This window comes from Bactrocera oleae, chromosome 2 (assembly GCF_042242935.1).
Source record: "Bactrocera oleae isolate idBacOlea1 chromosome 2, idBacOlea1, whole genome shotgun sequence".
In the NCBI taxonomy this organism is placed as follows: Eukaryota; Metazoa; Arthropoda; class Insecta; order Diptera; family Tephritidae; genus Bactrocera; species Bactrocera oleae.
Window position 1 is genome coordinate 59887756 of NC_091536.1, and position 13600 is coordinate 59901355.

Genomic DNA, 13600 nt, shown 5'->3' on the forward strand with positions numbered 1-13600 from the left:
TTTTATTAAAAATTGATAATTTCATTTAATTCAAGTATCACACATTTTGTCAGGTGGAAAGTCGGAAATTATTATACAATCTGTATTGGGGGCAGTGAACTCAAACATTGAACGACATGTTCGGCATAAGGTTTGATAAAATATGTAACGAAAATCAATATATGTAGTATTTAGGAGTTGGAGTAATTCGTAGCTTAAATTCACATATTTTCAGCATTGGACTATAGTATATCCAATATTTGCGAAGATATATACATGTCCGAGTATATGGCATAGGGCCAACCGGAAGTTTGAAAATCTTAAGTTAGGTATATGAGAGATAGGGGTAGTATTGACTCGATTTTATTCACCATATTTTTGGCAATACAACATACTATTAACAAAATAAAATGCGAGTTTCATTAAATTACCTCACATACCGTCACCAACATATGTGGAGTAAAATCAACCGGATGTTTGAAAAAACTGTGATTAGTTTTATCAGGGCTAGGGCAAGTTTTCACCCAATTTTACTTATCTTAGGCACAAACATACTCTGTTATAAGGAAAATACGCTTTCTCCTTTTTATTAAAATAACTCACATTTTGGCTCATATATGGTATTCGGTATAAAGTCCGCCGGAAGTTAGAAAATCTTTATACTATAAGGTATATTGAAGCTACGGGAAATGTTTACTGGATTCAACCCATTTTTTGACACTCAGAGAGACTATCATCAGGAAAGCATTCTTTCCGAATTTCAATTACATATACCTATATCTCACACATTGACCGATATTTTCGGTAAAAGGCAAACTATAGGCGCTGTGGTCTACATATTCGGTATCTGGGGGCTTCAACAGTTTTGGTTCGATTTGCACAAATTTTGGTCATAAGGTGGCACACTTTAGAGGGACAATTCGTGCACGCACGGTTTTATCGCGATATATTAATTGGTACTTTATTTGTATAATGGAATGGAATGTGAAAGTATTAGATGGAATTTAAAATTGTGTTATATGGGAAGTATGCGCGGTCGTTATCAGATTTCCTCCATTTGGTTGATATCGGTCGTGCAGGTTCCGTAATATGTGATTTCACTACCGTGCAATTTTGATGCTGGCTCCTATTAAAGCCTTCTTGTGCTCACCTGGGAGTAAAATTGAATGTCTCTGATGTATTTAGTTATTGATTTACCACACTTTTAGTAGTTTTTAACAAAACCGGTATATGGGAAGTGGGCGGGGTTATCATTTGATTTCGTCTATTTTTACACTATCGTAAGAAGGGTTGAAAATAGTTAACGTGTGCAAATTGCAGCGATATAGCTTTATTGGTTTGGGAGATATATACATCACACCACAGGTGAAAAATTTGAGTTCTGTATCTTAATTTAAGGCTGAGTTATAGCTCTTTACGCTAAAGCTTGCACAGACAAACGGACGGATGGACGGACGGGCGGACAGACAGACACCCGGATTTCAACTCGTTTCGTCATCCTGATCATTTATATATACATAACCCTATATCTAATGGATTAGTTTTAGGTGATACAAGCAACCGTTAGATGAACAAAACTATTATACTCTGTAGCAACTCCCTCTAGCGTTACCTCATCTTCATAACACTTCGTTCGAGACTGTTCTGCTTTTACGCGACTAATATTGTACCGCCTTGGTCATACTTTTTTAAGAATCGAAATCTTTTATGCTATCTGCATTTTTTAAATATGACTAAGGTCAGTTGTATGGAAGCTATTTGTATATTCCTTTATATCATTATATTGAGTTGTTGTCATTTTATGCTCATCAAGTCTCGCACAACTCCTCGTACACCGACTACCGAACATTACAAGTATATACCTGTTATGAATATAAAAAGTAATTTCTCTCTTTTTCAAATGCAGTATTGGACGTCTTTGTTATAAAATTACATGTGAGCCAGTTTTTAAAGCATAATGCCATTGATTATTGGTTTTCAGTTGTTGGTTGTGGGTCGTTAGCCATCAGTTGCTCAGAGTTTTATTTGTTTTGCTGGTTTTCGCGGTCAATTTTATACTAAGTAGTTCACAACAATAATAGCAATTTTTACTTTCGTATTTTATTAGTCGGACAAGTACTTCGAGTACTATGTGTTGAAACAAGTCCACAATGTGAATTGTGTCAGTAATGTTTACTGCTTCAAGAGGTAAGCATTGCCATTATTGATACTTTTTTGTTGTGAGAGTATGTTTTTATTCGCGGTTTTTCTTAATTTATCTCGTACCTCATTATTTACTTTCAGCATTTATTGGTACCGTGTTGTTGACCATTCGCTTGATGCACCAATAATGAAGTTAAATATTATTATTTTGTTCGGTTTCAATGCATACATTTTTTTGTTATAAAATTTGATAGTTGGTTATTAATATCTACTGATATCCATGGAATGGGCACACTTCTTTAACAAGCAGTAATAATAAGTGGTAGAATTTATATTTCTCATATTGATTGTTCTATTAGTCAACTCGTAAAATAACTATAAGTTATTACAATGAAAAATATAATAATAGACTTAAAATTGAACAGATATTTATATTGAACGAATTTTGTAGAAAAATAAATTTAATATTTTTTTTATTTTAAATATTTTATTTTATGTTTTCATGGTATACGTAATTTTACAGTATACGTAATTACAGTTCTGCTATATTTTCCAATTCACCACTTCATAATCAATCAACACATTACTGTTATATTACAAGTGGCTTTAAACCTGTTAGATCGCGTAAAAGTTCAACTTAGGCAGAAAATTTTCACCCTGTTCCAGAAAATCTCCCCTCCTTTTAACCTTCGTGCGCTCGCTGGGCTCTAATTCATTTCATTACCAAGTTAATAAATAAATATGCCATATATAACATAAATTTAATACCTATGAATTAGTATTTAATAATTAGTATAATTGGACATCATCTGTTCATACCTAATAACTAAAATTTCCATATTATCTAGCAAAAGTGTGAATTTAAACTGTTACATCGAATGACAAATCAACTTACATTGCACATGATTTAAAGTTCTAAAAAAAATTAATAATATGAAAGTGGTAAAAAAGGATGTATGTTTTAGTGGTGTTCTAAACAGTCACAACTATGATTAAGAAGTAAAGGCAGTATATGAATAAAAAAATTCATCGTTAGTGGCATATATTAATAGATCCATGGTAAATGGAATGGACCACCTGACTAGAAAGTATAACTACGAAGGTGGTCCAAATGCGGGATTATAAATCACGTATTCTTTTGAGTTGGCCGCTATTTTAGCTATCTCGCGCACTTTCAGTCGTCTACCAATATGAGATCCTACACATTTGTCACCTTATCCTTCGTGGTAGCAGTTTTCGGGGCACCTGCTTTTGACTCGTTAAATTAATTTTTGACAGACAAATATCAAACCACCGACCATATATTTATCTTGCGATATTGGCGCCATTCGGTGAGACCAAATAATTCAGAGCTTTAAAAAGCTCAAAATCATATTTCCGCGAAGGCGGAGTCTCGCAGGGATTCGATTTAATAAGATTCCAATGAAATTTTGGGAGAAAAAGAAATATTTTATACACAAAACAACGCCTGCCCCAAAAGTATATAGTATTGCCACTAGTTTAAGATGCACTACCACATGTGTGAAGTATGTATTTCGAAAGGGCGTCGCTTCGGTGAACACCTAGCTAAGCTTCAATGTCACGTTACAGCCATTAATGCGTGTAATTGTGACTTCATCAACGCGAAAGACCTGGCTTTCCAATTATTTCTACATCATGGCGTTACTAATTATTTACTATAAACTGTATTCATTTGAAAGTGTGGGTGTTGATTTACGCCGAATTAATTTAACAAGGTTAGCTGGGAAGGCTAAATGTTACTTAGAATGTGCAGGAAGGCTGCATTTTCTAGTTGTTGGTATAGATAAGGTCTAGTAAAAATAAAATCATTAGATGAATGTTTTATAAAGCTTAGGTAAAATCATCCGATTAAGTTCAAATATAAACCATTTTAAGCGATAACATAGAAACCTTCGTCCTTATTGGCAAACCACTGGGTAACCATCCGCTTCAGAAATTGATCGATTTTGTTGCGATCTAGCAGTGATTTGCAGATGGAAATTCGGTCCATGAGGTTTGATGGCGTTTAGCTCTCGGGCAATCGAAACAGTGCTTACATAATGATCGGATTTAACGATTTCCATTAATTTAGCGACATTTCGAAAAGTGGCCTTCCAGAGCGTGGTGGATCTTTGACACCGAAATTACCCGAACGGAATCAACGTTGGTGTCCATCTTAGAAGAGTATCTGAGAGTACGAACTCTTATCATTTTCATGCCATATAGCATAATCCGATCGCGCTTATACAAATCTAGATACGGATTATTATCCATTATTTCCGGCACCTTTGAATGTCTCGTTATACATAGCTATGTATTTCTGTCGCTTTTGTCGCTATAGACAGGTTGACATCATTTATGAGCGAAATCAAACTGCAACCACGCCCACTTTCCATGTAATACCATTATGTTATAATTTAAGCCAGCATCAATTTCCTCACAATAGATACATTTGACATCAGTGAGGGTTTCGAAACTGAATTGAGTACACATAGTGTCCCTGATACGTATAAAATTCTAATTGCAAAAATTAGCGAAATTCAGTTCATTCGGTTGACTTTTTACGTTATATATGGCAAAATATGTGAGATATCTTAAAAAAATTTGTTGAAACAATTTGACTAAAAATTAATGTAAACGGTTCAAATCTCCAACTAACTTAACCAAATATAATGGCTTTATACTGTACTTGTAGGTTAGCAAGCAAATGGTTTCATGCTATAATTAGATGAGAATGTTAGCTCAACATAACGCACATAGCTTTAGAAAATAAATCACAAAAAAGTCTGTACTTGGCCAGTTAAAAGATACTGCTGAAACTTAAAAATGCTCTGGATTAAATTTCTTCTTCTCTTGCGAAGCGCTCAAAGGCAATTTTAAGCCCATTTTTTAAGTAGTTAATTCATTTCAATTCCTCACTTTGATTTTTTAAAACTAGTGCCATGCAAATTCTAGTTATACCAACGTCATCTTGCTTGATTGACTTTCAAGTTGTGCTTTATAAACATTATGTACAATTGGAATTTGTTGCATACGCAGTTGTCATAAATGGGATAAGATAATTTAGCTTTTAAAACTGTCAGTCACTGAGCTGAGTTGCAAATGTTGCGAATGAATGTTAAAACCAAAGTGCATTTTATTTGAATTCAAATAGTAAAAACCCAAAATTTATGTAGCATTAAGTAAAATACAAACAGATGGGATCTTCCATATTTCTCTGTTTTCATCACTAGCATGGAACAATTTTAAAGCTGCAGGCTCTTCACTTTACTCTATTCCATTCTTATCCAATTATTCCTGCGACATTTGCATGCAACGCAAAAAAACTAATTTCAAGCGAACACTGGCAAGACCTTGAGCCAAGACAAATCACTCTTCTCAGTGCTACGCCCTAAATAAAACGAACTGTCAAATTTGCATAGTATTATAATCGTAAACAAAGCCATATTCTTCTTTCTTTCGTGACGTAACGAAATGTATTGTTTTTTTGACTGTCAAATGCATTCGGAATAAAATAATGAGAGGAAACTACCGTATATGTCTATTTCTACAATCTTCATCTATATACATACATACATATTAGGGTGGATTTTTATTTTTTATTTTTTTTTGCTTAGCCTGAGGGTAAAAATTGTAGACTATAAAAAAAGAAAATGTTTGGACAAAAAAAAATTTCTTTAACATCTAGAGGCGGCTCCCTCAGTTTATAGTAAATTTTCGAGTTAAAATTTTTATTTCGTAAAAAAGTTTTGATAAGTCTTCTAGAAGCTGTAGAGAGTCTTCTTTCTGGCCAATTAAAAGTTATCAACTTAAAAAAAAATGTTTGTGGTCATTATTAGAGTTTTAAAAAAAGTCTTAAACGTCAACATGCATTCCTTAAGCGTTAAACAAATTTTAAGTCAAAAACAGTCACATTCGGTAATTTTTTTTATAAATGCAAAGAGCTTAAAACAAAAATAATTTTTTCTTGTCCAAAAAAAATTTTAACTCGAAATTTACTTTAAAATTGAGTGGGCCGCCTCTAGATGTTAAAAAAATTTTCTTCTTTTATAATCTACAGATTTTACCCTCAGGCTAAGCAAAAATAAATAAAAAATAAAAATTTCGCCCCACCCTAATACATACCAAATATTGGCCATCTCACTCTTCTAATCAACTTCTGCACTCTTCATGACCTGTTAAAAAGGATCAAGAGGTGATATCGAAATTTTAATGAACTCCATTATACTCCCTCCAGATAATATTGTTTCCATTTCTACGTATCGGATGGGATAACGCAGATATAATACAATACAGCGCGTTGAAGAAGCATCTACACAGCTACACACTGAATCTGGTTTGGCCACACCGCATATCAGAATCGAATCATTTCACAATTTCGTTGTTGAGGTTCTTTGTATGAACTATCTATGATAGACCTTATAAGGGTTGTACACGTCGCACAGGTTTTTAGTTTCTGATGGGGGTTTTATGGACATGTATTCCATAAGAGGGTGATTAAATATGATAAAGTTTATTAATTTTTTATACAATTTTTGAGCTTTTTCCTTTTGATTATAGTATATATATTCATAACAACGTTACAAAAATTCAGTTAACTTCTTTAAAAAAAATTTTACAGGAAACGTCAAGAGTTTTGCTTCAGAAACATGCATACGAGTATGTGTTTATTCATCTGGGAACAATGCGTGTCTGGCAAAACTTTCTAGTGACAAATTTTCCAAGCGGCTGCATATGAAAACCCCCACTAAGAAGCGGCAAAAGGCAGCCGTGGCGAATCTAACAAAAACCCGACACACTTTGTCACTTCATTTTGGCCAGCAGCAGACAATGGCTAAGTGCTGGTGGCAAGTTGACAAATGCAGAATAATAAATAGAAACGACGATTTTGTACCAAAAACGCGAGAAAAAATAAGCAAAAATACACCAAGCCAATATCAAAAGCAATGGAAGAGAGTAATAGCAGCAGAATTAAAGAGAGCTTATTGGTGGGAAGAGACTTGAGCTTAGCGCTTGCAACCGCTCTTTGGTTTACAACGCGTGTATGTATATGTGTAGTGTCTTCAGCGGCGAAAATAACGCTCTTCTTAGCCAAGTTCGCGGCATTAAAGATGGCTTAAAGTGATCAGTTAACGAACTCGCTTGAAAGATAACAGTCGCGTGTGCGCAGAACAAAGTGCTAACAAAAATTTGTGTAACGAAGAAGAAACTTCACTTATTTATTTGTCTTGAACTTCGGTTTTTTTTAATTTTTTTAGGTGCTTGGTACGAGTTCAGTGTGAGTTAAGTTGCAGCAACGGCGGCAACAAGCGAAAATGGCAAAAACCTGTTGATAAATGAGCTTAACGGTTGTGTATGTGTGTCTCCATGTGTGAGCAAGCGGCACCTCAACTATTCAATCGCTCGAAAGTAATCGCTCTAATTTCCATTTTAAACACCCCCCGCGCCGCTGTTGTGGCTTCCGGCTTGCTTAGGTGCAACATTGTAGACATTGGCGAATTTATCAATTTGCTTAATACTATTCGTATTTGCTAACTGTTAATTGGACTTTCTAAATAAGTGGATTACTTGCCAACTAATTTAATTACTATTGAACGGCCTTAACAAAAACAACAATATCAAAATACAATATCGTGGCAAGTGTTAATGAAAATTTTCAAACAATTACAAGACTTTCCGAAATTTTCCGAATTAAAGAAGAAGAATTTTGGGGGAGTCAGCATACAAGAAAAAAATGATTGTATTACCTGAAATAAATCAGTGTGCCAGCAAAATAAGGAATGTTAGTTATAAACAAACACATACACCCAACTGTTTTGCTCTGCGAAAATGAAAAAAACATTTTTTCTTGCGTGTCACGTTCGCCTTGAGTGAAAGGAGTTAAATGCACTGGAAAACGCCACAACAGCAGCAACAACATTGATATGAAGCTGCATCCTTTTCCACTTAATAACTCGTTTTCTTGGTTTAGTGGTAGATAAATGCAGTTAAAGCGCCAAGTGGACGCATAAGCTGAATTATATAAACTTTTTTCTCCTTACATTTTGCAGATATTTTTTCGTATTGTTGTAAGTGCGTGTGTTTTTAAAAGTGAAAAAGTAAAAATATTAAGTGCTGTGAAGAAAATATTATGTACACACAAAAGTATATACATATATACATACAGAAAAACATAAAAAGTGTTAATAAAATGCCTTCAGTTGGATGGTGAAATCTTTGGCAAAGAGATCTCGAAAGATAACAGCTTCAGATAATTCACTCCCGAAGAAGCATAATGAATTGTATTAATCAACCGAAAGTACAAGGTTGTAAGGAATTCTGAAGGAGAAAGTGATGTGCCCTCGGAAAGCAGAAGTGGTAAGTGAACGCAAATTTTGGAAATAGTTCGTTTGAGTTCACTTTTACTTTAATAAAGTTTTAAAATGTATATAATGTCATATATACAGGTATACATATATACATATAGCAATGGAAGCCAATTTCAGAATACGTGAATAGGAGTTAGAATAGATTTCACTGTTAATAAGTATTTAATTAGCAAGTAAGAAAGCACTGAGTTTGGGGTTGTTCGTAATCTGTAATGTCAAATGTGGTTTAGGATGCTTCGTTAGAAAGGCTGTTTCTTATACTAAATATTATATTTTCTCATTTTACGACACGATGTGACACAATCAGAAGATCGAGACATACCGATCGAATTGTACGGGGGAGTGATCGGAATGGAACATGTGTTAATTTGCAAAAGATAAAAAGAGTTTTTCGCAAATTGATCGCGCAAAGGAAAAACGTTATTTTTTGCACGCACTTTATTTTATACATTTCATATATTTATACTCTTGCAATAGGTTGCTACAGAGTGTAATAATTTTGTTCAGCTAACGGTTGTTTGTATTATCTAAAAATAATCGAGTAATATATAGGGCTACATTGGTGTAAAAGATCAGGATTAAGAGATGAGTTGAAATCCGGACACCCCTATCGACAGTGTGAAAATGGGTAAAATCGGGTGACAACCCCGCCCTTTATAGGAGCCAAAACAAAAATTTGACAATGGGCGTGGCAGCACCCACTTTTAGGGAAATATCTCGGGACCTGCTTGACCTGCTTGACCGGTTTCAACCCAATTCAGTAAACTCATATAATATTCCCATGTTACAGTGCGAAAATGGAAGAAATCGGACTACAACGCGTACTTCCTTCTACATACAAAACTATTTTAAATTCCATCTGATTCTCTCTTTTTGGTATGCAAATCATACAAAAACTAATGCATCGGGATACAACTTTGCACCGAAACTGCCTTTAAAGTATACATCCATATGTCCCAAAATTGTCCAAATCGAACTAAAACTGTTCAAGCCCCCAATCACCGCATAACCCTATGGTTGACTTTCTGGTATATATAATATTATTTTCCTTATGATACTATGTCTGTATGTCAAAAATGGGTTAAATCAGGTCAATACTTCTTATCCCCCATACCGAATATAAAGATTTTTGAACTTCCGGGTGACTTTATGCCGCATATATTGGCCAATATGTGAGTTGACTCCATATATGGTACAATATATTGGTGATGGTATGTGGTATACCTTAATGAAATCCAGGTAGTATTTTATTTGTATGTGGCATGCTAATAGTATGTGGTATTGGCAACAATAAACCAAATCTGGTCAATACTACCCCCAACTTCTATAAACTACATATGTATAACGATTTCAGTTTTTCTGGCAAGTTTTATGTCGAATATGTCGTTCAATGTGTGAGTTATATATTTAAAAATTGCTTGAAAATATATTCTTAAGTATACCCGAACAATTTCCAAATCAATGCCACCAGCTCGTCATTTCCTTTGCCCCCAATATGCCCCATATAATGATTTCCGTCTTTCCGGATTATTCTTTATGGCCTTCAATATAAGTCAAGAAGATACCAAACTTGATTGTAACTTATTCACGATTTCATCGAATAATGGATGTTTAATTCTTTCGCAACATTTTTAATATCAAGTTTTGTCAGCACCTAAAGGTATTTCCCGAGCTTTGATTCTTGCAAGTTGCAAAAGTATAAAATGTTCGGGTAGAACCGAACTTTGCCCTTCCTTGTTTGTTGAGTATTTTATTGAGCTTGGCTTAGGGTCGCATATATTATAAAAACATAAATGTAACATGTTGAGTTGTTGTTTACACTTTGATTTCTTTTGTGACTTTAATTAATGAAATGAGTTATGGTTTTTTGTGCATAAACAAAAGTATGTTCATGAGTCTCTTTCTTGTTCACACATATTCTAATTAGCCTGTACTTGTACAACTCATAGTCGAGGCTACAACACTGAGTTAATCTGCATAACGAGACACAAATGGAAGTGAGCTTTTTTCTCCAAGGTAGGATACGAGTATATAGAGCATGTTGTTTGACATAAATGCAAAATTGAAAGAAAAACTTTATCGACGGCTTCTTTAGGGGCTAAAGGTTAGTTTAGGTTTTGTGGCCCCAACGGAGGTCATAATCGAGCAGCTAAAAAAAAGTTTTGTGATGACAGAAAACTCCTATGGGATTTGATGCATCTACAAAGCGGCTTGAGGTTATTACAAATCTGCTTAAGCGATTTCTATTCTGGATACCTGAAAGTGAGATCCACGGTGTGTCAGACTTCAAGTAGCAAAAGCGGAACAAACCAAACGGAAGTGGAGAGCTGAATCTATCTAACAGCAGAAACTCTACAACTAGGGAGAATCTCCTTTATCATTTCAAAGCACAAAAATACGAAAATAACAGGAAATATAAAACTATAAATGAAGAGTAAATTATACTAAATGTCTTTTAAATGAGTAATTTGAACAACTTTTGTCGCCTTCACAACCTGTTTCGTGTTAATATCTTTGCATCGTTTTAACTTCTCAGTCTCTCCAACTCTCCAAGTTGTAGTTATTATGAAGATAGCCACTACTCACAACTTTTCAATCAAAACATAAATACACAAAGCCAAAAAAAGATCTATATTTCAGGGAGTAATTTTCTTCATCGCATCTGTTTTGATATTAACCACTTAGATGAGCTAAGAAATTGAAAGCTTATTTCATATTGTATAATCTTTTATGTTGGCCTTATGTTGACGACACTTTCTTTTATTCAAAAATACTTAATCGCGTGGTTGTGAAACCGAAAAGTAGAAACCCAAAACAAAAAGTCTTCACGAATTCACCAATATAGCAGCGTTAAAAATCACAAAAAAGGGAAGCAAGACGCTCTTCACCCAAGATTTGCTTAACTTCACGACGCAGCAAAATCTCCAGCTGTAGCAAAAGCAATCCCAACTCCATTAAACAACAAAAAAAGCAATAAAATAAACCTTTCCAACTTGTTGTGCATACTTATATATGCACACACATATGTATGTGTAAATATTTCATTGCCCCGCTTCAGCTGTGTGCAGCACAGTGAAAAGCTTTCATTTAATATGCACAGAGCTGTTAATTATAAAGTCATCACTGGTCGACAGGGTTTACGGTGATGGGATGTGAGTTGGAAGGTACTGAAATTAATTTAATGAATATTTTATGACTGTGTTATTGGATAAAGTCTGAGGTTAGTATTCGCCTAGCAAAAAACATTCACTGGTTTTTTTTTTCCAAATGTGATGAGTACGCCTTTATTAAACTCAAAGGAAATTAAAGTAATTGATTACTGTTTACATACAACCGTAATAAGTGTGTTACACTATATTTTTCTCACTTAAAAATTGCACTCAAATGTTTTAAATTTTCACTTCTGTGCATAACTATTTTGATTGTATTCGTTAAAATGTATATTAATGTAACTTAGATGCAATTGGTTGAAGAGGTATAAATAAAGAAACAATTGTTGACACTGCTGATAAGTAAATATCGTCAAGCCCTTAAAAAAATTGCATGAAAAATCCGCCGCTTGCGGATTTTTAAAGCTTACCGTAATTCTCATTCGGCCCATATACTTTTGAATATAAAACAAGTAAAAATGTTGCTTTGATCGCTCAGTTTGTAAGGCTGTTACATGCTAGGGAAGTCCGATCTGTGAAATTTTTTTTGTGCTTGACAACGATGCCTTAAACAATAATCCAATCCAAATTTCGTGAAGGCACCTTAACAAATAAAAGAGGTGTCTGTACAAGGATTTAAGTTTTCTGGCTCAGTTTATATGGCAGCTATATAATATAGTGGTCCGATATCGGCGGTTCCAACAAATGTGAAGCTTTTTTGGGAGAAAAGGTTGTCTACAAAATTTCAGATCAATATCGCAAAAACTGAACTAGTTCGCGTATATACAGACAGACAGACATGGGTAAATCGACTCAGCTCATCTTGCTGATCATATATATTTTATAGGGTACCCGACGTTTCCTTCTGCATGTTATAAACTTTGTGACAAACTTAATATATGTTCAGGGTATAACAATGTTGCAGTTAATGTAATATATTTTCTTAAAAAAGCCTTAACCGATTTTATGGAAACATCACTGCTTGCAGTTCCATCAGTAGGTCCAGAGGTATAATCGCAGACACGAGCATGATTTTCTATCAAAAAATCTACCCGATATTTGCCATTAGACTTATTTAAATTTTGGATCTCACAATCATCTCATTAAATGAAGTATTTGGACCATATATAAATAGGATATTTAATGCTGTATTCGAAATATTTCAGAAATTCTAACTAACATATAATCAAATATGTTAAGAATGTTTTATATATAGTATCACCATGACGCTAAATAGAAAATATTATATCATAAATGGCTATATTAAATGATAACCGTTATAATTAATTTAACCACTTTATGAGAACAATACATAAAAAATATACTAAGCCAATAGCAAGGTAATTATGGTGTTATACTTTGAAGAAAAAATTATTTCCACAGAATCCGTAGAGAATTTAACAAATACTTCTGATTTTACAAAACAGGCACCATTAAACTTACTTTGTAGTAATATCTATAGTTGTTAATTCTTGGTTGGATTAATTGTCTGGTGTTGCGGAGCGCAACCGAAAAAATGAAGTAGTTATTATACCCTATTTTGCTTTAGGCTTTTTTTGCTATGCTAGAAGCTAACACAATGATATAATTTATTATTTTCTACTTTCTCCATAAATTACTTAATTCAAGGCAGAAAATTTCGCCAATAGGGATGATTAAAACATCTTCAAACATTACCAGAATTTTGACATCCATTTATTAACATGTTTGAAAAGTTGAAAGTATTCGGTATTAAATATATGTATGTACGTATTTCACTCAATACCATAAATGGATGATTGAAAAGATATTCAGTGTGGATACCACTCGTCACCAACGCTTGAAATCCGGGTGGAATAAATTATGAAAGTAAGGACCAAGTTTGGCCGGGGGCTACGATGATTATTCGTTAGTATGCTGCTTAAGAACATACTTTTATTATTTAATTGATGAGTTCTGATCACCTATACAACATGCCATCAA

The 13600-nt window shown here is 33.9% G+C and overlaps 1 protein-coding gene across 4 annotated transcripts in view; it reads left to right on the forward strand.

Moving 5' to 3' along the window:
* Positions 1 to 7264: 7264 nt before the first annotated feature.
* The window catches only part of Osi24 (Protein), a 39951-nt gene continuing 33615 nt past the window's right edge, over positions 7265 to 13600 (forward strand). For 3 of the 4 annotated variants that reach the window (XM_070105448.1, XM_070105447.1, XM_070105449.1), the window contains exon 1: positions 7265 to 8478. The gene's annotated coding sequence lies outside the window, so the exon portion shown is untranslated. The remainder of the gene's footprint in view (positions 8479 to 13600) is intronic. The other variant, XM_070105446.1, reaches the window with a different exon arrangement.